This window comes from Moschus berezovskii, chromosome 17 (genome assembly GCF_049115385.1).
Source record: "Moschus berezovskii isolate FMDL1 chromosome 17, NW_MosBer_1.0, whole genome shotgun sequence".
Lineage (NCBI taxonomy): Eukaryota > Metazoa > Chordata > Mammalia > Artiodactyla > Moschidae > Moschus > Moschus berezovskii.
Genome location: NC_142476.1, coordinates 48,289,991 through 48,312,251, shown reverse-complemented (window position 1 = coordinate 48,312,251; position 22,261 = coordinate 48,289,991). Strand labels below are relative to the sequence as shown.

General features: G+C 48.2%; 1 protein-coding gene across 6 annotated transcripts in view; it reads right to left on the bottom strand.

The window, feature by feature from the left end:
* Positions 1-22,261, bottom strand: part of PIK3CD (phosphatidylinositol-4,5-bisphosphate 3-kinase catalytic subunit delta) — a 62,484-nt gene that overhangs the window by 28,168 nt on the left and 12,055 nt on the right. Inside the window, exon 1 of one of the 6 annotated variants that reach the window (XM_055419511.2) lies at positions 8,679-8,836. The exons of the other annotated variants lie outside the window; for them this stretch is intronic. The gene's annotated coding sequence lies outside the window, so the exon portion shown is untranslated. Of the gene's footprint in view, positions 1-8,678; positions 8,837-22,261 lie in introns of those variants that run through there. 6 annotated transcript variants of the gene reach the window in all.

Genomic DNA, 22,261 nt, shown 5'->3' with positions numbered 1-22,261 from the left:
TGCTTCAGGTCTTAGTTGCAACATGCAGGATCTTCTTGCAATGCACAGGCTTGGGAGCACGTGGGCTCAGGAGTTCTGAGGCACGTGGGACCTTAGTTCCCTGACCAGAGATTGAACCTGTGTCCCCTGCACTGCAGGGCAGAGTCTTAACCTCTGGACCACCAGGGAAGTCTCATGATATCCTTTCTTGTTTCAACTTTTTGTTACTTCTACAGTTGATTGTTGCCTTGCTTTTAATTTTCTTTGCATTCTATGTATGAATGTGTAACTATTCCCTAAATTCTCTAACAGAACTATAAAACCCTCATTCTATAGCAAATATATCAAATAATGCATCAACTCCATTTTTTTTCTTACAGATAAAAGGTTGACTTGAAGCTCAATATTCAGAAAACAAAGATCATGGCATCTGGTCCCATCACTTCATGGGAAATAGATGGGGTAACAGTGGAAACAGTGTCAGACTTTACTTTTGGGGGCTCCAAAATCACTGCAGATGCTGACTGCAGCCAGGAAATTAAAAGACGCTTACTCCTTGGAAGGAAAGTTATGACCAACCTAGATAGTATATTAAAAAGCAGAGACATTACTTTGCCAACAAAGGTCCGTCTAGTCAAGGCTATGGTTTTTCCCGTGGTCATGTATGGATGTGAGAGTTGGACTGTGAAGAAAGCTGAGCGCCGAAGAATTGATGTTTCTGAACTGTGGTGCTGGAGAAGACTCTTGAACTCTCCTTGGATTGCAAGGAGATCCAGCCAGTCCATTCTAAAGGAGAACAATCCTGGGTGTTCATTGGAAGGACTGATGCTAAAGCTGAAACTGCAATACTTTGGCCACCTCATGCGACGAGCTGACTCACTGGAAAAGACTCTGACGCTGGGAAGGATTGGGGGCAGGAGGAGAAGGGGACGACAGAGAATGAGATGGCTGGATGGCATCACCGACTCTGTGGACATGAGTTTGAGTGAACTCCGGGAGTTGGTGATGGACAGGGAGGCCTGGCGTGCTGTGATTCATGGGGTCGCAAAGAGTTGGACACGACTGAGCGACTGAGCTGAACTGAACTGATTCCTCCTCGGCCCTCAGCCATCTTGCTCAAAATTGGGCTGGTTGCTCTCTAGTCCAGACGCATAACTGGGACTTCTCATCACTATTATGGGAATTCCCTTCACCTTCTGTCCACCAATCATTGCTCTTGGTTGCAAATAAAGAAGTGGACTCTCAGTGACTAAGCAGGGAAGGAGATGATGGGTTATCTGACATATTTGCTGCATCGTGAGAAGTTTAATAGTTCTATTGGAGAGTTTGAGAAAGAATTAGTGATTACTCCAAGCCAGGCTTCAGCAATACATGAACCATGAACTTCCAGATGTTCAAGCTGGATTTAGAAAAGGCAGAGGAGCCAGAGATCAAATTGCCAACATCCACTGGATCACCGAAAAAGCAAGAGAGTTCCAGAAAAACATATACTTCTGCTTTATTGACTATGCCAAAGCCTTTGACTGTGTGGATCACAATAAACTGTGGAACATTCTGAAAGAGATGGGAATACCAGACCACCTGACCTGCCTCTGGAGAAAACTGTATGCAGGTCAGGAAGCAACAGTTAGAACTGGACATGGAACAACAGACTGGTTCCAAATAGGAAAAGGAGTACATCAAGGCTGTATATTGTCACCGTGCTTATTTAACTTATATGCAGAGTACATCATAAGAAACGCTGGGCTGGAAGAAGCACAAGCTGGAATCAAGATTGCCAGGAGAAATATCAATAACCTCAGATATGCACGTGACACCACCTTTATGGCAGAAAGTGAAGAACTAAAGAGCCTCTTGATGAAAGTGAAAGAGGAGAGTGAAAAAGTTGGCTTAAAGTTCAACATTCAGAAACCTAAGATCATGGCATCTGGTCCCATCACTTTATGGCAGATAGATGGGGAAACAGTGGCTGACTTTATTTTGGAGGGCTTCAAAATCACTGCAGATGGAGACTGCAGCCATGAAATTAAAATATGCTTACTCCTTGGAAGAAAAGTTATGACCAACCTAGATAGCATATTAAAAGGCAGAGACATTACTTTGCCAACAAAGGGCCATCTAGTCAAAGCTATGGTTTCTCCAGTAGTCATGTATAGATGTGACAGTTGGACTATAGAGAAAGCTGAGTGCCAAAGAATTGATGCTTTTGAACTGTGGTGTTGGAGAAGACTCTTGAGAGTCCCTTGGACTGCCAGGAGATCCAACCAGTCCATTCTAAAGGAGATCAGTCCTGAGTGTTCATTGGAAGGACTGATGTTGAAGTTGAAACTCCAATACTTTGGCTACCTGATGCGAAGAGTTGACTCATTTGAAAATACCCTGATGCTGGGAAAGATTGAAGGCAGGAGGAGAAGGGGACGACAGAAGATGAGATGGTTGGATGGCATCACTGACTCAATGGACATGAGTTTGAGTAAACTCCGGGAGTTGGTGATGGACAGGGAGGCCTGGTATGCTGCAGTCCATGGGGTCACAAAGAGTCGGACATGACTGAGCGACTGAACTGAACTGAACATTGAAAACTGAGGGCTTCCAGGGTGGCTCAGATGGCAAACAATCTGCCTGTGATGCAGGAGACCTAGGTTCAATCCCTAGGTCAGGAAGAAACCCAGAAGAAGGGAATGGCTACCCACTCCAGTATTCTTGCCTGGAAAATTTCATGGACAGAGGAGCCTGGCGGGTTACAGTTCATGGGTCTCCAAAGAGTCAGACATGACTGAGTGACTAACACGTTTGCTTTCATATTGAAAAAAAGCAAATAAAAATATGAGGCAACTATCAACTCGAGGGAAAACAAAAAGTTAAACAAGAAAAGAAATATATACTATAAAAATATAGTATACTATGTGCAGAATCATTTCTGATGGCAAAACTGCTGGTATTGCCACTGAGTACTGGGTGCTGTGCTTCCCAGTTGGCACAGTGGTAAGGAATGTGCTTGCTAATAAAGGAGATGCAGGAGACCCAGGTTCAATCCCTGGGTCAGGAAGATTCCCTGGATAAGGAAATGGCAACCCGCTCCAGTATTTTTGGCTGGAAAATTCCATGGACAGAGGAGCCTGGTGAGCTACAGTTCATGGGGTTGCAAAGAGCTGGACACAATTGAGTGACTGAGAACACACTGGGAGCTACTTTGTATTCCTGCCACTTATGTGCCAAGAACTCAAACTTGCAGCCTATCCCTGCTATCACCACCATAACCATGGATAAAACACACATTTCATCCCTCTATTCTCTGTCAAAATGTAACATAGATACATCTCATTAATGGTGCCCACATCACAGGTCCAGTCTTGGAAGTGAGTACTTTTCAGTTCCCACAGTGGGGTAGGTTTTCTTTCTCCCCACTCTCAAGACTCAAAGACAACAGCTGAAATACAGAAGGTCATTCGGCGGCTGAGCCAAAGGAGAAACAAGACAATTGCACATTGTACCACTTGTTCCTCTTTGTTGGTTTCCTCTCTCATTTTAGTGGAGCACATCCTCCAGTAGCTTCCTTGAAAAAGAATACAAAGGGTATGTGTGTGTAAAGTTTTTGAAAATTCACATGTCTGAAAAATGTCTTCATTCTATTATTTTGCTTGAATGGTGATCACAGAATTCTGGATTGAGAATTAATTTCCCCTGGAAACTTGAAAGAACTGCTCCACGTCGTAGCTTCTGATGTTGCTTCCCCCGCCCCTCTTCTGGTGTTACTTTTGTGAAGTCCAATGCCATTCTGTTCTCTGATCTGTTTGTGGCTCCTTTTCCCTGTGCTGGCGTTTAGTAACTTCTCCCTATCTCTGGAGTTTTGAAAGTTCATGATGCTGTCCCTTAGAACATCTTTTACTTTGATGTAGTGTATCTTATCATTGTGCTCAGTGCTACAGAGACTCAACGAAGAAACTCTATCACTTCTAGATTTTTTTTCCTGGTGTTTATTTAATAACTTTTTCTTCTCCATTTCTTTCCCTTGAGCTTCTATGAGATGGAAACTGGGCCTCCTAAACTTATTCTCATTTTCTTCTCTTTTCTTTCTTCTTTCCCATCTCTCAAGCCTTTTTGTCCTACTTTCCAGAATTTCCTTGTTCAATCATCCAACTCTATTTTACTGAAATTTTCACTCCTAGTTTTGATATCCAAGAGCTTATTATTATTTTGTGAATATCTTTTTACTTTTAAAATATGTATTTATCTACTTTGGCTGTATCAGGTCTTAGTTGCAGCATGTGGGCTCTTCCATTGTGGCACATGAACTCTCTTAGTTGTGGCATGCGGGCTTAGTTGCTCCTCTGCATATGGGATCTTAGTTCCCTGACCAGGGATCGAACCCACATCCCCTGTGTTGCAAGGCAGATTCCTTTTTTCAAATTTAATAAATTATCTGTTGGCTGCACTGGGTCTTTGCTGCTTTGCGTGGGCTTTCTCTAGTTGTGGCAAGCAGGGACTGCTCTGTTATGGTGCATGGGGCTCTCATTGCAGTGGCTTCTGGTAGCACAGGCTCTAGGCATGCGGGCTTCAGTAGTTGCAGCACTCCGGCTCAGTACTTACGGTGCACAGGCTTAGCTGCTCCATGGCACATGGCATCTTCCCGGACCAGGGACTGAATCCATGTCCCCTGCATTGGCATGTGGATTCCTAACCACTGTATCACCAGGCAAGTCCCCTAAATATGCCTTTTTAAAAACAACCATGTTTATGACTTCAAAATCTCTTTTTCCTGTGGGTCTGGGTCTCTGTCTTTCATGCTAGAGGACTCATTCGACATGCAATGTACCAGATCTGCCCATTCAAATTTAAGAGCGAGGTACTGAAAGCTGTTTAATACAGGCCTAGCTGCTTGGTTAGTATTGCTGTGAAGTGACAAAGGAGCGTTTTTTCATGTAAGGTCCATTTCCTCAGAGAGAAGTTCTTTAAAACCCTGCCTGGAGGATGGGTAGAAGCCAGACAGCCATGCTGTGGGAGTAGCAGGAGAGGGTCTCTCTGTTCAGCACACAAACTTTCAGTGAATCCTGTTCTCTGTACAGTGCCTCCCTTACCCTCGGCTGCCCTGGTTCAACACTGCCTGTAGGAAACCAGCTGGTGGGGGAGGAGGCTGCCTGGCAGCCTGAGAGAGGGGTCTGTGGCTCTAACACATGCTTTCAAATAATATTCCTGCTTCCACCTGCCCCCTGCACCCCATCATCAGGAACACTCTGTAGCCCTTATTCTTTAGCCTTTAGTGGGTCCTGTGTACATGCCAGCTCCCCTTCCTCGCAGCTGGGATATTCAACCTTCTAAGCTTTGCTTCTCTCTCACCCCCCTGCTCCCCATCTTTCAAAAGTTTTGCTCACATACCTCCTCCTCTATCATCTACTTTTCTGTTTTTCCTAAGGATTTATACCTTTACTCTCATTTTTATATTCAGTTCTTTTTGTGGAAGTTCATGATCATATTTAACAGTTAATCAAAATCAAGCTTCCAAAGATACATGCAAAGAAGTCTCTCCAGGGGTGGGGTGGGGGGAGGATATTCCAATAAGGAAACATGGTTCTTTCAGGAGGTGGGTAGAATTATAGCCAAGAGATGCTCGCAATTTCTTTCTATTTTGTGTACTTTCGACAGTAAATAGGTATCCTTTACAAATCAAAAAGTCGAAGGGTTAAAAATCATTATTAGAAGTCATTTTCTGAAACACAGATCAAGATCGTGTAAGCAGGTGTGTAGAAGAAACTCCAACCCCTCAACCCAGTCTACACAATGCATGGTTCTTGCCTCTGTGCCAGGGAGTCCTGTGGCTCCGCAGAAACACCCTGAGGTTTTCAGAGAGTGGCAGAAGTGTGACAGGGTGCTGAGTGGAAGGGGTTCTGGGCCAGTCTCTAGTTGTACCATGGTGGCACTCTTTCATTCTGCTTTACAGGTAAAATTTCTGCTTAATAATTTGATCATTTTAGAGACAGCCACACTAATAAAGATGTTTGGAAATTCCCGACGAAGATCTAGAAATGAGGGTGGGGGGAGAGCCCCCAAGGATGACATCATGCTATAACCCTGTGCCCTACCTGAACCATCAGAAATGACAGTGGCTGCTTGAACATTTGGTGCTTATAGCGTACAAACTTGGTATACAAGAATATACAAGTACACACACAGCTGGCCAATGGGACCAATCTGCGAGCTTGCTAACCACACACAGCCACTCCCAGACACCAACGGCGGGTGCTTAGCCAAGGTTTGGCCAATGTCAGTCTCTGACATCAGTTTCTTCATTCGCACTATGAAAGGACTAACGTCCCGGAAGTTCCAAGGAGCATCCTCTTATTGATACAGTGACTGCCAACTCCCTAGAGAAACAGAATGTCCCCACCTAAGGACTCCTTGAGAAGTAGTATCAAGTTATGAAAATCCAATCCACTTCCTCCGGAAGAAGGTTTTAACTCTTCTCTGGCCAAATAGGCCTGCCTGGCTCTACCATGAATGAAGCAAGTCAAATACCAAATGCTGCAGCTTAAAAATGGGCTCTAGGGCTCCTCGGAGCAAAGCCATCCCTTTCTTCCTGGGCAGCAGCAGACCTTTGCTGGGAAGCTGGCAGGGATCTAAGTTCACATCCCCCTTCGTCAGCTCCGAGCACAAATTTGGGTCACGCTCTTCCTGTTAAGCATTCTAGTCCTACAGAGAAGTTCTCCTTTGGCTAGATAGTCAGGGAGGGTGGATTCCATACAAATTCTTAACCGATCTACAAAATAACATCTCTTCTTCCCCCACACACTTATTTCCTTTGCCTGATCTACGTTTCTGGAATGGTCCAAAAAACCAGCAGCAAAGGGCCCTCTGCCTGGCACGTTAAAGATGCTTTGGAATTAATGAGCATCAATGCACTCTTGCCTGACTCTGAGCTCCTTATCTGTCTGGAAAAGACAGAAAGAGAGAGAGGAGAGAAAGAAGGAAGGAAGGAAAGAAAGTAAAGAAAGAAAAAAAGCAAGAAATCTTTAAAAAGAGAAAGTCTCAGAAACCTGCACATTCCCTTAGAGAACTTCAGCTCAGAAGCAACTCTTTCACCAAGGTTCCCTTTTTGCAAACCAGTCACATTGTGCTTGACGGGCCTTTTTCACCATCTGTGTCAATGCCACCCCCAGCTCTCTTTGGTGGTACTGAAGCAAACCACAGGAACATTTCCAGTGCCCGAAGTAGGAATTTATATACATAAAGATGACTCAGATCAGTTCTAGAGTTGTTTGTTGGTTTTGTTTGGTATTTGAAAGCAAAGTAAGTGATCTGAGTCAAGTCTGGGTTCGAGTTCCATTCAATGGCTGCAAAAAACATGTCTGTGAACTTCAGGTCTCTAGTCAACACCCAGATCACATCATAAAGGAAGATTAATCCTTGCTTGGTGGAGATGAAAGGGAAGGGTGTGTGGGGAGGGGTTCACCCACTCACTGCATCTGTGGTACTTCTTTACCCACTGTATGCGGCTCCTGGAAATAATCTGACCCAGAGAGTGAAAGATACCTGAGTTCCGAAAGCCCACTGCAGCTGGATTCCAGCAGCAGGACATGAAGCTTCCCCCTCACTCCCCAGATGGTTTCTCCTGCCTGGAACCTACTGGGCTCCTGAAGAGCAAGAAACCTAAACCACTGGCTTCTTCTCCATGAGACAAAACGCCCAATTCTAGGAAGCTGTTGGAAAAGATGTCACCCCAAGGTCCAAGCTGGAATTCTCCCTGCTGCCAGCCTAACCCCTGGAAGGATACCCCGTGGACCCCGCTGCAGGGTTTGGCTGGTCCCTCCACTCAGCATCCAGGGTAGGATGGTAAGGACTTCCCAGAGCAGAGCCACCAGAGAAAGGTGAGATCAGCGACAAGAACTAAGAAAGAAATAACCTGCATCGCTGACCAAGGAAGATAATTAACAAGAGGACAAAAAAACAGCAGCTCAGTCACAGGGAAATGAGACTCGATCAGAGCAAAAGCACTTTCGAAATGAGAAAGGACGAAGCAGAAAGCGCGATGGAGCCGAGAGAATGGAGGGTTAGAGAAGGCAAGGAAGGGACTGGTCCTTAGGAATTCAGGTCAGGGAACAGGGAGCCGGGACAGAATTCACAAGAGGGCGGCCAGGGAGGAGGTGCGTCTTTCGCTCTAGCCCTCAACACCGTCCGGGACCTCAGGAGCCGGGTCTGCTGCCCTCTAGCCCTCTGGGTTCAAGGGCAAAGCTTTGGGAGGCATCACTGGGAACGGACGGAGAGCAGGATGCTCCGTCCCGAATCGGGGGCAGGGGGAGGGGAAGGCGCGCGCGGTAACTGCTCGGTCCCTGACAAGTAAACATCTTGCCCTGAACAGGCGCGCGTCCCCGTCCGGAGCCTGGCGGAGGGCCCTGCTCATTCCCACCAAGGGCGGCCGCGGGACACCCCAGATTCCCGGCCCCAGGAGGCATAAAAGGGAGGCAATAAAATGGGAAAAGGAGACTATGAACCAGTCCACGCCAGAGAAGCACAACGCGAGCGCGGCCCGCTGCCTCGGCCTCCGCAGCGGGGTCGAGTGCGCCCCGGAACGCGCCCTCCTCCCCCAGCCCCCGCACCCCCCGGCCGGGATCGCCCCTCGCGGACAAAGCCCGGGGCTGGGCGGGGTGGGGCGTGCGCGGGGGGCACTGGGACCCCGCAGACGCCCGCACAGGTGGGCTCCGTACCGGGTGTCGGTGCCGGGGGCGGAGCCCGGTCTCCCTGGAGACTGTTGCCCAGGGGACGCGGCGGGCGGGTCCCGGAGCGATGGGAGGGCGCGAGCCTCCGGGCGGCGGCGCGGAGCCCGCGGGGGCCTGAGGGCAGGCCCGCGGCGCGGAGCCGGTGCGCGGGGCATCCGCGAGGGGCGCGGCCCTGGGCGGGGCCCGGACAACGGGCTGGCGCGGGCAGGGCCAGGGGGCGGGGCGTCCCGGGTTCGGGGCGGGGCCAGCCGAGGCGCAGGCACCATCGGCAAATTCTCACAGCCCCAGTTGGGCGAAGTTCTGGAGGGCAGGCGTGCACTCTGCGCCTCGCGGACGCCGCCTCAAATCCTCCCCGAGCCCCGCTGTTCCCCGCGGGCGGGTGGAGCTGCGCCTGGAGCCAGGGTACCCCGGACAGCTTGCGTGCGCTGGCCCCGGCCCCTCTTTCAGCCGGTAACCAGAGGATAGAAAGTGCCACCTGCAAAGTGAGCGAGGGAGGGCCGTCCGCCAGACTGCTCGGGTTCCCAGGGAATCACCAGAAAGGGCGGGGCACGGGGCCAGTGTCACTTGTCCGGGTCACCAGAGTAACTGGCTCCAATCCAGTGCGCGGACTGTTGCCCAGCCGCTGCACCCCCGCTTTCCATCGGAGTTTCTCTCACAGGTCCGATTTAGAAAATAAATGGGTTAACTCGAGACTGTCACGATACATCTATTCAATAAGATGAACTATGCGTGCAGGCAGAGCGTGTCTGAGACAGCGCGGTAATCCCCATGCACTTCGTTCCAGATAGTATCCAGGCATCACCGTGTAAGGTGGGCATTGTTCTCCCTCGAGTTGTAAATAAAGCAGAAGCTTGGAGGGCAGGGAACCTCACTATCACTCCCCATCCCCCCCTCCACACACACTTCCACACCCAATCCCACACCCTCTTAGAGCTTTAGGACCACTTTGGATCGGTACCAGGTTCATACGGTTCTTGCCCTGCAACGTCCCAGGTCCCCTCGAATGCTCTTTGGAGTTCACCGCCCGGAACTTCAACCTCCGCTACAGTGGAGCGCAAACGGCGCAGAGTGTGAGGTTCAGAGTGACCCCAGGGTGTCCCACCCCTGGGGCGGAAGAAAGCGGCCTGAGGAACAGCCCTCGGTGGTCCCAACTGCTTCGCCCCTCTCCACCTCCACCGAGCGTTCCAGGTGAGGCGCCCAAGGCACGCCCGCCTGTCGAGGGCCAAGGAGCCTCCCTCCAACCCAGCGTCGCATAGAGCCTGGGAAAAGGGCAGGAGAAACACTCCAACAGAAGTTCCCGGGAATCTTGAAGAAGCCTGGGATGCGCCGACCAGGCGGACCGGTCCTGGGAAGTCCCGGGGCCCTCGGCGATCTCTGCGTACTGTCCCCAGCTCCCCTGTCAGGGCCGGGGGTGCCGGGCGCCCCGGGCTTCTCGAGAAGAGAGGGGGTTCAGGATAGGAGGATCCCCCTCGGTATCCCGTCACCGGATGTCACACACACGTACACTCGCATGCACGTTCACACACATACACACACACACTCGGGCACAGTTACGTAAACTGACACACACAATGATGCGCAAAGTCACATGATGGTGGTGGTTTAGTCGCTAAGTCATGTCCGACTCTTTGCGACCCCATGGACTGTAACCCGCCAGGCTCCTCTGTCCATGGGACTCTCCAGGCAAGAATACTGGAGTGGGTTGCCATTTCCTTCTCCTTCTACATAAACTGACACAGACGATGCTCAAAGTCACATACACCCGTACAAATAATCAGAGACCGAAGATACACACACAAACACACACTCACATAATAACTGTATGTCAACACACAGTCACACAGCCGCGGAGACCACAGACACACAGGCACTAGTGCGCATTCACACTGAACTCTTTACCCACGGTGCTGCAGCTGTGCACTTGGCCGACAATCTCTGGAGAAGGCGGAGCCTGGCCGCTGGAGGGGAACAACCCCGCACCCAACCCAGGGCGCCACTGGCAAGCTTCCACCTCCACGCCCGCTCCTCCTTGCAGCAGCAGATAGTACACTCGCGGATGGGACCCGGACTCAGCCCGAGAAGGGAGGTACCCAGTGGGGGCAGGGGCGGAGGTCAGTAGGACCGCCCTTAATGCGCAGAGTCGGGGTTTCCCAGGATGAAGTATAAGCCTCAGGGTCACACCTGGACTTTGGATGGGCAAACATGCAGGGAGGGGTTCTGTGACAGGCATCCTGACTGGGGAGGGGTAGTATCCCTAACAAGCCTCAACCAGGAAAGGATAATGAACCCCTAAGGCCAGGCAACAGAAGAGATTTTCCAAGTAGCTGACAGGTTTTGGCGGGTCCCACCTCCACCTGTGGGTGCCCTTCTCCCTAGGGGCCCCGTGGTGCAGACTTCCTTTCTCTCCAGCCTGGGTTTGATTGAAAGTCAACCTCAAAGCAAGGTCTCCATTAACAATGTTCAAATGAGGGTATTATTTTCCTCTGGAGCCAAGAGAAAAACCCAGGATTCTTTGAAATGGCAAAAGTCACTGAAGTCATCCTGCCTGTATTTACAAACGTCCTGCACTGACAAATTCTAGAAAGAGACAGCATGCAATCAGCTGTTTGGGAGATGATTAAGTGAATTAATATAGACATGTGGAAAGTCTCTAGGACAGTGCCTGGTGTGTGGTATATGAAATGCTCAGACATGTTTTCTCTCACAGAGATGCTCAACCCACTAGTTAGTGGCAGAGAGGGAAGAAAAATCAAAGTGTCTGATCTGGTTCCAAGTTCGGATATATTAACTCCTTTCTGAAATACAAGTGAGGGTATAAAGAAATTAGTTAGGTGGGTCAATAAATCAGTTTCACCATTGTTATAAAGAATAAGGAAATTAGAGTCCCACTTCTCTACTAGCTATTGCCAAAAGGTGTTATTGTTCAGTTGCTCAGTCGAGTCCAACTCTTTGCAACGCCAGGCACTGCACACACCAGGCTTCCTAGTCCTTCACTAACCCCTGGAGTCTACCCAAACTCATGTCCATTGAGTCAGTGATGCCATCCAACCATCTCCTCTTTATAAGTTCCTGAGCTTGCAGCAAGAGATCAGATGAGCCTCTGCTCCCACCTGCAAGAGCCCCCTGTCACATTCAGCAGGCCTGGAAGAGGGAAGCAGATTTGCTCCGTGAGTCACTCCTTCTGCGCCCTGTCCTGACATTTCTATGTAAGCTCACTGTGATGAAATGTCAGCTTCTCTCTGCTGCCCACACATATCCCAACCTCCAACCTTCCTGGAATTCTGCTTGTCTCTCCCTTTTCAAACCTGGCCCTCAGCATTGCAAGGGGTCAGAGTATGTCAACCCCAGATATGCCACTTTGGCATATCGATTATGTGAAATTAAAAGGAGTTGAGAAACAGCCAGTGCAAAAAGGACACTCTGAACCTTCTTTGTCCCCTAAAACCAGGAAATAAGTCTTCCACATGAAAGGTACCCTCCCCGCACCAAGAGGAAAAAGACATCCCTAATCACCAGAGGCAGGGAATTTAGGGGCAAGGGGTTTTCTTGACAGCTCAACGAGTGAAGAATCCACCTGCCAAGGCAGGAGACACAGGAGACATGGGTTCGATCCCTGGGTTGGGAAGATCCCCTGGAGGAAGAAATGGCAACCCTCTCCAGTATTCTTGCCTGGGAAACCCCATGGACAGAGGATCCTGGTGGACTACAGATTCCGACATGACTGAGCACGAGTATGGAGAGATGGAGGCGTATAAGCAAACCTTGTTAACTTCTTCACCATCTTACCACCCCTAGCCCAAACCCCTTGCCTTGTCAATTCATAAACTGTCTCTTTGTCTTAAAGGTATAGAAAAAGAAGTCTGGTGACTTCTGTGAGTCTCATATCTTTGGAGGGGAGACTTTCATACATATGTATGTATTTAAATTTGTTTTTCTCCTGTTACTCTTTTTATTACAGGGCAGGTAGGAGGGGTCTCAGCCAGGAACTTAGAAGGGTAGAAGGAAAATTATTTTTCTTTCTCTACAGCATTTTTTGGTGTGGTCAGATAAGAAAGGTGAGCAGGAGTACTTCCCTGGCTGCTCAGTGGTAAAGAATCCGCCAATGCAGGAAACACAGGTTAAATCCCTGATCCCAGAAGATCCCACATGCTATGGAGCAACTAAGCCTGTGAGCCACAGGTACTGAGCCCATATGCCCTAGAGCCTCTGCTCTGCAATGAGAGAAACCACTGCAATGCGAAGCCCAAGCACCGCAACTTGAGAGGAGCCCCCAGTCACCACAACTAGAGCAACAAAGATCCAGCACAGCCACAAATAAATAAATAAATAAATAATTTTTGTTTAAAGGGACACAATTGTCTTATATATAAAAAAGAAAGTTGAGTAGGGCTAAGACGAGAAAGGCTATACTAAAAAAAAAAAAAAGAAAAAAAAGATGAAACTAAAAACCAAAAAAAAAAAAAAATAGAATTAACAACAACAACAAAAAAAAAAACAGTTAAATTCTTGTTTTAAGTTCTATTAGGAAAAATAAGATGATTCTGGAAAATAATCCTCCTCAAAATGAGGAGACAGTTTCCAGTTTTTTTTTTTAATTAATTAATTTATTTTTGGCCACACTGTGAAGCAGGTGGGATCTTAATTTCCCAACCAGGGACTGAACTCAAGCCCCCTGCAATGGAAGCACCACATCTTAACCACCAGACTGCCAGGGAAGTCCCTCCACGATTATTCACGTAATTCCCCCATCCTTTTGCTCCCTTGATCTCTTTACTTTCTAAGCACAAGGAATGAAGGAACTTAATTACAGAAGTGTCTGCCTCCTGCTCTCCTGCCACTTTTACATATTTTCATTAATCTTTGATACTCTCACCCCCAGATCACTCAAAAAGTGGCTCATCTGTAGTTAAAAGGCGAAGTTAATTAGAATCTTGAAGCTTGTTTCTTTCTTTTGCCAATTCCCCAAGCTTAGACCAAAAGAGTCTGCCTGAGCTGAGGCTTCCAGAGTCTGTGATCTTGAGGGGAGGGGCCTTAAGGGAGGGGAGGCACAGATTTTAAAAAATGATGCTCATGTCTGCAGTGCTCATTCTGTCAAGTGTCAACCCGAAAGTGGGCTTTCCAGGTGGAGCTAGTGGTAAAGAACCCACCTGTCAATGCAGGAGACATTAGAGACAAAGGTTCGATTCCTGGGTTGGGAAGATCCCTCAAAGGCGGGCATGGCAATCCACTCCAGTACTCTTGCCTAGAGAATCCCATGGACAGAGGGGCGTGGCGGCCTACAGCCCATAGGATCACAAAGAGTCAGACACAACTGAAGTGACTGAGCACACATGCATCCCAAAAGCATTCTTGGTTACAGGGTCTCCTGGTGAGAGGTGGGAGCACCAGCCCTGGAGTTAGACCAGGATTTGGATGAGTTTCCTGATCTCTCCAGAGCTGTTTCTTCGGTAAAAAAAAAGATCCTGCAGGACTTCCCTGGGGGTGTAGTGGATAAGAATCTGCTTGCCAATGCAAGGGACACAGGTTCGATCCCTGGTCTGGGAGAATTCCACTTACCACAGAGCAACTAAGCCCATGCGCCACAACCACTGAGCTGGAGCTCTAGAGTCTGTGCTCCACAACAAAAGAAGCCACCGCAATGAGAAGCCACAGGCTGCAACCAAGAGATACCCTCACTGGCCGCATGTAGAGAAAGCCTGTGCAAAGCAACAGAGACCCTGTGCAGCCAAAAACAAAAATAAAAAAGAAGATCTAGCAGACAGTGTCAACGTGGCAAGGGGAGGTAAGGAGCAATGGGACAGCACAGGTTGGGGGCTTCTAGCTGGGTCTCGCGGTGGGCACCTTGTTATACCCTGTTTTCCACCATGGTTTCCTGTGAGTCTTAGGTTTCCAATTCTAGCATGTGATTCTTATGGAAGGACAGGATGTCACAGATTTTTTTTAATACACTTTAGAGAAGAAAAACTATTCCTCTGTTTGTGGAAAAGGTCAATTGTGAATTTTTATTCCGAGAAAATTAGAGTAAGGGGATAAACAGGGTGCCTGGAACAACAGCGGACTGTGTGAATCACACATCAAAAGAACATGAAAGACACCCTGGGGACTCAGGAAACTGACCTTCTCGAAGCTTCTTGTGAAAACTCTAGATGCATTTGAGAAGCCACGAGGGTAAGAAAATTCACCCAAGAGCTAGGGAATTTTTAAAAGTTGGTTCCAAACTTGAAGATGGTAAAATGAATGAATCTGGCAATATTAGACTTAACATATCTGCAGGGCTGCAGCTTAAGATTGTTTCTTGAAGACAGCGGGCAGAGGGCTTGTTCAAGTCACACGATAAGATCCCCAGCAGTCAGTACTGAGAGATACCAAAATGAACAATAGCAGCAGAGGGAACGGCTGCTAATATTTTCTGGCCCATACAACATGCCAGACATTGTGCTAAATGTTTTTACATTTATCATGAAGCTTTTAAAACATGGCGGCCAGTCCTCATAGGAAAGGCATCTATTGGTATGTCTCCTTCCCTTAAATCTGGGTGGGGGGACTTCCCTAGCTGTCCAGCAATTAAGACTCTATGCTTTCATTGCAGGGGGCACAGGTTTGATCCCTGATCAGGGAACTAAGATCCCACATGCCACGTGGTGTGGAAAAAAAAAAAATCTAGGTGGCCTTTAACTTCCTTGAGCAAGAGTATATAGTAGGAGTGATGCTGAATGACTTGAGAGCTGAGCCCATAAATGGCCATACAGCTTCCAGCTAGGTTTGGAGTCAAGCAGCAATGCTTGTTCTCAGAGTTCTGACCATCAGGAAAGTGTAGCCCAGAGCCACCATGCTGTGAGGAAGCATAAGCTAGAAAGAGAAGCCAGTGTAGGCACTCGGGTTGACAGTCCCATATGAGCCCAGCCTCTGAGTCAGCCCCATCCAGGCAACCGGAGGAGTGAAGAAACTTCCAGGTGGAACTTCCATATTGGTCCAGTGGTTGAGAATCTGCCTGGCAATGCAGGGGATGTGGGTTTGATCCCTGGTTGGGGAATTGAGATCCCATATACCAAGAAGCAACCAAGCTGTGCATTACAACTACTAAGCCTGTGCGCCATAGCTAGAGAGTCCAAGCACTGCAGTAAGATCCCGCACAACAAAGATCTTATGTGCTGCAACTAAGACCCAACACAACCAAAAAAACATGTAACATTAAAAACAAATTTTTTTAAAGGAAGAAACTTCTAGGTGATTCTGGCCCCCAGGTGTTCAAGTAATCAGCAGTCCTTTGAGAGTCTTACCCACTGACCCCAGACATTGCAAAACATCCAAGCTGGCCTGTCAAGCCCTATCTGAGTTCCTGGCCCATAGAATCCATGCTTCAGAGAAGGCAATGGCAAGCCACTCCAGTACTCTTGCCTAGAAAATCCCATGGATGGAGGAGCCTGGTAGGCTGCAGTCCATGGGGTCGCTAAGGGTCAGACACGACTGAGCGACTTCACTTTCACTTTTCACTTTCACACATTGGAGAAGGAAATGGCAACCCACTCCAGTGTTCTTGTCTGGAGAATCCCAGGGACGGGGGAGCCTGGTGGGCTTCCGTCTATGGGGTCGCACAGAGTCGGACATGACTGAAGTGACTTAGCAGCAGCAGCAGCAGAATCCATGCTTATAATAAAACAGTTGCTGCTTCGTAGCTCTAAATCCAGTGTGATTCGTGCAGCAATGCACACCTGGAACTTTATCTCATTAAGTCCTAAAAACAACCCACAAGGTAGTTATTATCATCATCTCCTTAAGGAAACTGGGGCCCAAGACTTACCCAAACCTACACAGTAAATGGCAGAGCAGGAAGCTGAAACCACAAGACCAAAAACTAAAGCTGCTTCTTACAGCCAATCATCTGCCTCTCATAGGGCACCAGGCTGGATTTTTTTTTTTTTTTTTGACCACCCCTTGGAGCATGTAGGATCTCAGTTCCCCTAACAGGGATGGAACCTACGCCCCCTGCCTTGCAAGCCAGGCAAGTCTTAACCACTGAGCTGTCTCAATTTTTTAATGCATGATATGTGCCCATTTTGGGCTTCCCTGGTGGCTCAGACAGTCAAAAGTCTGCCTGCAACGCAGGAGACCTGGGTTCAATCCCTGGGTCAGGAAGATACCCTGAAGAAGGGAATGGCAACCCACTCCAGTATGCTTGCCTGGAGAATTCCATGGGTGGAGGAACCTGGCAGGCTACAGTCCATGGGGTTACACAGAGTTGGACAGGACTGAGCGACAGGACACACACATTGTGCACATTTTATTGTGACCCAATCCCACCTCTCAAGACCATCTTATGGGGGACTTCCCTGGTAATCCAGGGGCTAAGACTCCATGATCCCAATGCCGGGAACCCAACTTCAATCTCTGGTCAGGGAACTAGATCCCATATGCTGCAACTAAGAGTTCACATGGAGCAACTAAAAGATGCTGCATGCTGAAACTAGACCTGGAACAGCCAGATAAGTAGATGAAAAATTTTAAAACAGACAATCTTATAGGCCACTTGGACAATGAGGGGTCTCTGCAACTGTTAGATGGTATGACCCAGTGCCCTGGTGGGAGGTGGTCAAAACCTATGGGGTGGGTCCTAGGCCTGTTCTATTGAACACCCCTTTTTGATGACAAGAATGAAAAGAGATTCAAGAACTGGCTCACTTATCAACAGAAATGCAAACAGAATTTACAAATACCTGGAGAAAGAAGTCTGTAAAACTTATTCTAACAGAAGTGGGAAAATCTGGTAGAAACAAGTACAATGTAATTACATGTCAAGCTCCCTAATCATAAATACAGAGTAGGGAGGAAGGGAAGAGGCCTCAAGAGAGAAGGGCATCCAGAGAACTCAGGGTTGACCCAACACTCATTCAGAGGCAGCACTGTAAGCCCTTCATGAAGGAGCCAACTGGGTCCTGGATTTCCTAAGGACCACTCTCTATTTGAAACTATATCCAGATACTTGCCCCTCCCGGTATTCGAACCTTTGTGGAGCCCCCAATTATATTTGATGCTTTTGTACTCTGGTGCTGGAGAAGATTCTTGAGAGTCCCTTGGACAGCAAGGAGATCAAACCAGTCAATCCTAAAGGAAATCAACCCTGAATATTCACTGAAAGACTGATACTGAAGCTGAAGCTCCAATACTTTGGCCACGATGCAAAGAGCTGACTCATTAGAAAAGACCCTGATGCTGAGAAAGATTGAAGGCAGAAGGAGAAGGGGGTGACAGAGGATGAGATGGTTGGATGGCATCATCGATTCAATGGACATGAGTTTGAGCAAGCTCTGGGGCATAGTGAAGGACAGGGAGATCTGGCATGCTTCAGTCCATGGGGTCACAAAGAGTCGGACATGGCTGAGCGATTGAACAACAACAACACCCATATTACAGCATGGCTGGTCTACAGAATAAGAGTGATGCCAGGTTGCCTTGGAGATTGGGTTATAAAGAACATGGGGCTTCAATCTTGGGCAATCTTTGGTCTTTCTTTTTAAATCTTTTATCTTTTTCTCATCTTTATCTCTTGGCTAAGCCAGCAACCAAGTTAAATGGACACTTAAGCTATCCTGTGAAGAAGCCCACATGGCAAGGAACTGAGATATCAAAACCTTGGCAGGTATCTCCAGCCACATACACCTGCAGCCCCAGCTGCTCCCTGATTCTGACCTACAGAAACTGTGAGATAGTGTGTGTTGTTTAAGCTGCTAATTTTTTTCATTGTGTTTTGCTTTTTTAATAATTTTATTTATTAATTTCTGACTGTGCTGGGTCTTCATTGCTGCTGGGGCTTTTCTCTAGTTTTGGTGAGTGGGAGCTACTCTCTAGTTGCGGTACACAGGCTTCTCATTGAAGTGGCTTCTCTTGTTGTGGAACACAGTCTCTAGGGCATGAAGGCTTCAGTAGTTGCAATGCGTGGGCTCAGTAGTTGCAGCTCCCAGGCTCTAGAGCACAGGCTCAGTAGTTGTGGAGCAATGGATTAGTTGCCCCACAGTATGTGAGATCTTCCCAGACCAGGAATCAAACCCATGTCTCCTGCACTGGCAGGTGGATTCTTTAGCACTGAGTCACTAGGGAAGCCCTAAGCTGCTAAGTTTTGGGGTAACTTGTTACACAGCAGTAGATAACGAATACACTCATGGCTGTGGTGTTCACTGTGTGGCCTAGCACCTGCTCCAGGCTTAGTGTAGCAGAGGCTCCATCAATACCTGTGACTGAACAGTCAGTACAAACAACTCCTTCACTGTAATAATAAGTCAGAGACATTCCTAAAGAAGTGGCAACAGGCCGAGTGAAAGAAGCCAGCCACAAAAGACCACATCCTGTGTGATTCCATGTGTATAAAATGTCCAGAATAGGCAAGTCCTTAGAAACAGAAAGTAGAGGCAGTGGTTGCCAGGGCAGGGAGGGGTTGGGGAGAAATGGAGAGTGATTGTTAGTGAATACAAGGTTTCATTTTTGAATAATTAAAACGAAACTCCAATACTTTGGCCACCTGATGAGAGGAACCGACTCGGAAAAAGACCCTGATGCTGGGAAAGATCAAGGGCAGGAGAAGTGGGTGACAGAGAGGGAGATGGTTGGATGGCATCACCAATTCAATGGACATGGGTTTGGGTGGACTCTGGGAGATAGTGAAGGACAGGGAAGCCTGGCGTGCTGCAGTCCATGGGGTTTCAAAGAGTCAGACATGAGTTAGCAACTGAACAGCAGCTATAAGATTTCTTTTTGAGTGATGAAAATGTTCTATAACAGGTTAAAGTGACGGTTGCACAATTCTGTGACTATATAAAAAAAAATACTGAATTGTGTACATTAAAAGAATTTTATGGCATGTGAATTATATCTCAATAAAGTTTGTTATGTTCTAGAATGGGGAGGGGAGAGGAAACCAGGCGAGGTCACTGTCCCAGGTCAGAAGTGGCACAAGGGAGACTGGCCCCCAGTAGGACTGGGGAAAGTGTTGGGGTGCTTCAAGTGGAGGGGCCCCCTTCATACCTGGAGCAGAGAACATGGGAAGGTCTCAGGAAGGCTAACTGTTGCCAGTCAGTGAAAGGGTGCCTGTGTGCTCACCCTACAGGGTTTCAAGCCACCTGGAGCCCAATATCTGGGGCCTGGACATGGCCCTGACTTCCTGTTCCCTACAGACCATCCCACCCACGCATGGTTGACACCCTGCTCTACCGGGAAGGCCTCACCTGACCTTCATGCAGAAGGGGGGCCACAAAGCCACAGGCTGCAACTTCTTAAAGGACAGAGACAGAGCGGCCTCCACAAATGAGGCGATCCTACAGCAGTCACCCAGTGATGCAGCAAAGCTGGTCCTGGATGAAAGGCAAAACGAGCCGTGAATTTAGAGCAAAGAAAAAGACTTAAACAGCGCAGAGTACACTGGTACATCGTATCTAAGAGGTGGTCGATTTACTGGAAATAGAAACAGCTTCAAAGCGGACTTTGAACACGTGGTGGGGCAAGTGTGTCTCACGGAGGCCGTGGGGAGGTCGGAATCTTTCGTCTCTCTCTGGCTTCTGAGGTTCATTTCAGAGTCAGAAGCTGGTGGTTGGACCCAAACAGCTCTTCACTGCACCCTCCCAGAATCTAGGATGAACCTGGGGACCTCTGGGAGCCTGATGAAAGTATACACACAAATGGTCTCCTAGGAGCTTTTTTTCTGGGGAGAAGGTCTATGATTTTTCAACAGATTTTCAAAAAGATTTAAAATCTGGGACTTTCCTAGCGGTCCAGTGGTTAAAAAGCCAGGCTTCCACTGAAGAGGGCACAAGTTCAATCCCTGGTTGGGGAACCTAAGATCCCCCATGCCAAAAAAAAAAAAAAGGATTTAAAAATCTGAAAAAGGTTAGAAACCATTGAGTAGTGGAGCTATAGGGTAGGTTTTATTTATAAACTTTTCATAACTAGCTTGTATGGATTTTATGTAATAAATATATATAGTATACACACACTCTTATAAAACATATAGCACATATAAAAAAATGTGCACATGCATAATCTAGGAAATCACAGCCTATAACATCCAGAAGATGTAGACCACCCCAATCTCAGGACCCCCAAGAAATTAATACCTTTTAAAACTGCAGGACTTCCCTGGTGGCTCAGTGGTAAAGAATCCGTCTGCCAATGAAGGAGACGCAGATTCCATCCCTAGTCCAGGAAGATCCTGAAAGCCCGAGCACCCAGAGCCTGTGCTCTGCAACAAGCGAAACCACCGCCATGAGAAGCCTGCATACTGCAACTAGAGAGCAGCCCTGGCTTGCTGCACCTGGAGAAAAGCCCATGCAGCAATGAAGACCCAGTACAGAAAAAAATAAATTAATTAAAAAAAAACCAAAAAACTCTGCACACTCGACTTCATCTCTCCTGTCCTGACCCCAAACAAATCACACATACACACACACATTCAGGGTGGCAGTGGAGATGGCTTCCCCTCCTAAGGGTCTCAGCCACTTGGCAGTTTACTCCATTCCCTTAGGTACCCCTTCCCTAGGCTCAGCCTCCAACCTCCTCCTTCCCCACTCAGCCATGGGTTTGCACGTCCTTCTCTTCTGTTGTCAGGAAACCCCAGATCCAAAGACAAGCCTCGGGGACCACAGAGAACTCTGAACATCTCATTCCATCACCTATCTCACTCCATCTCTCCTTGGCAGATGCCTTCTGTCTCCTTCTTCCACTTCTAGGTCTCCAGGCTGCTTCTACCCCAGGAACCTACCAGATAGGTTCAAAACAATAGCTCCAAGTCTTCCCTGGTGGTCCAGTGGCTAAGCCGCCATGCTGTCAATGCAGGGGGCCCGGGTTTAATCCCTGGTCAGGGAACTAGATTCCACGTGCCGCAACTAAGAGTTCACATGTTGCAACTGAAGACAGCGCGTGCCGCAACTAAGACCTGGCACAGCCAAATAAATAAATAAACATTAAAACAACAACAACAACAGCCTCTTCATCAGTTGTCAAGCCCGTCTCTGGGGCTACAGCAAGGATCCCCCCATCACTAAGCACCTGTCATGAGCCAGCACTTTTAGGTGCCTTACGTCCATTTTTGCATTTAATCATCACAAGAAGCCCCTACGGCAGGCCTTCTGTTTCATAAAGGAGGAGGGTGAGGCTCGAGGAGGTGACGCTGCACAGCTAGTGATGGGAGAGGCAGATGTGAACCAGGTTGACCCCCAAGCCCTGCTCTCACCACTGAACTATACTCTCTTTCCTGGGTCAGTGCAGAGAAACCAGATTTGGGCCACAGGTCAAGAAGACACTTGAGTCCTGTTGCCCTGACTAAGTTACCCATTAGGTTGAAGACCCTTGTGTGGACTTCCCACAAAAAGCTCACGAGTTGGGCAAGGAGGCAGTTGAGGTTGCAAAGGTCAGGCCCTGCTTCCGCTGGACAGAGGGGGAGAATGGGCACTACCTGGGCAGGCTGGGGTGGGCTGGGTACCAGAAGCTGCATCCTCCTGGCACCTCTCTCTGTAGAGGAGCAGAACCCAGGAGACCAGCTCCACCGAGACAAAGGACTTCAAGAACAGAAAGGCTGTATGGACCCC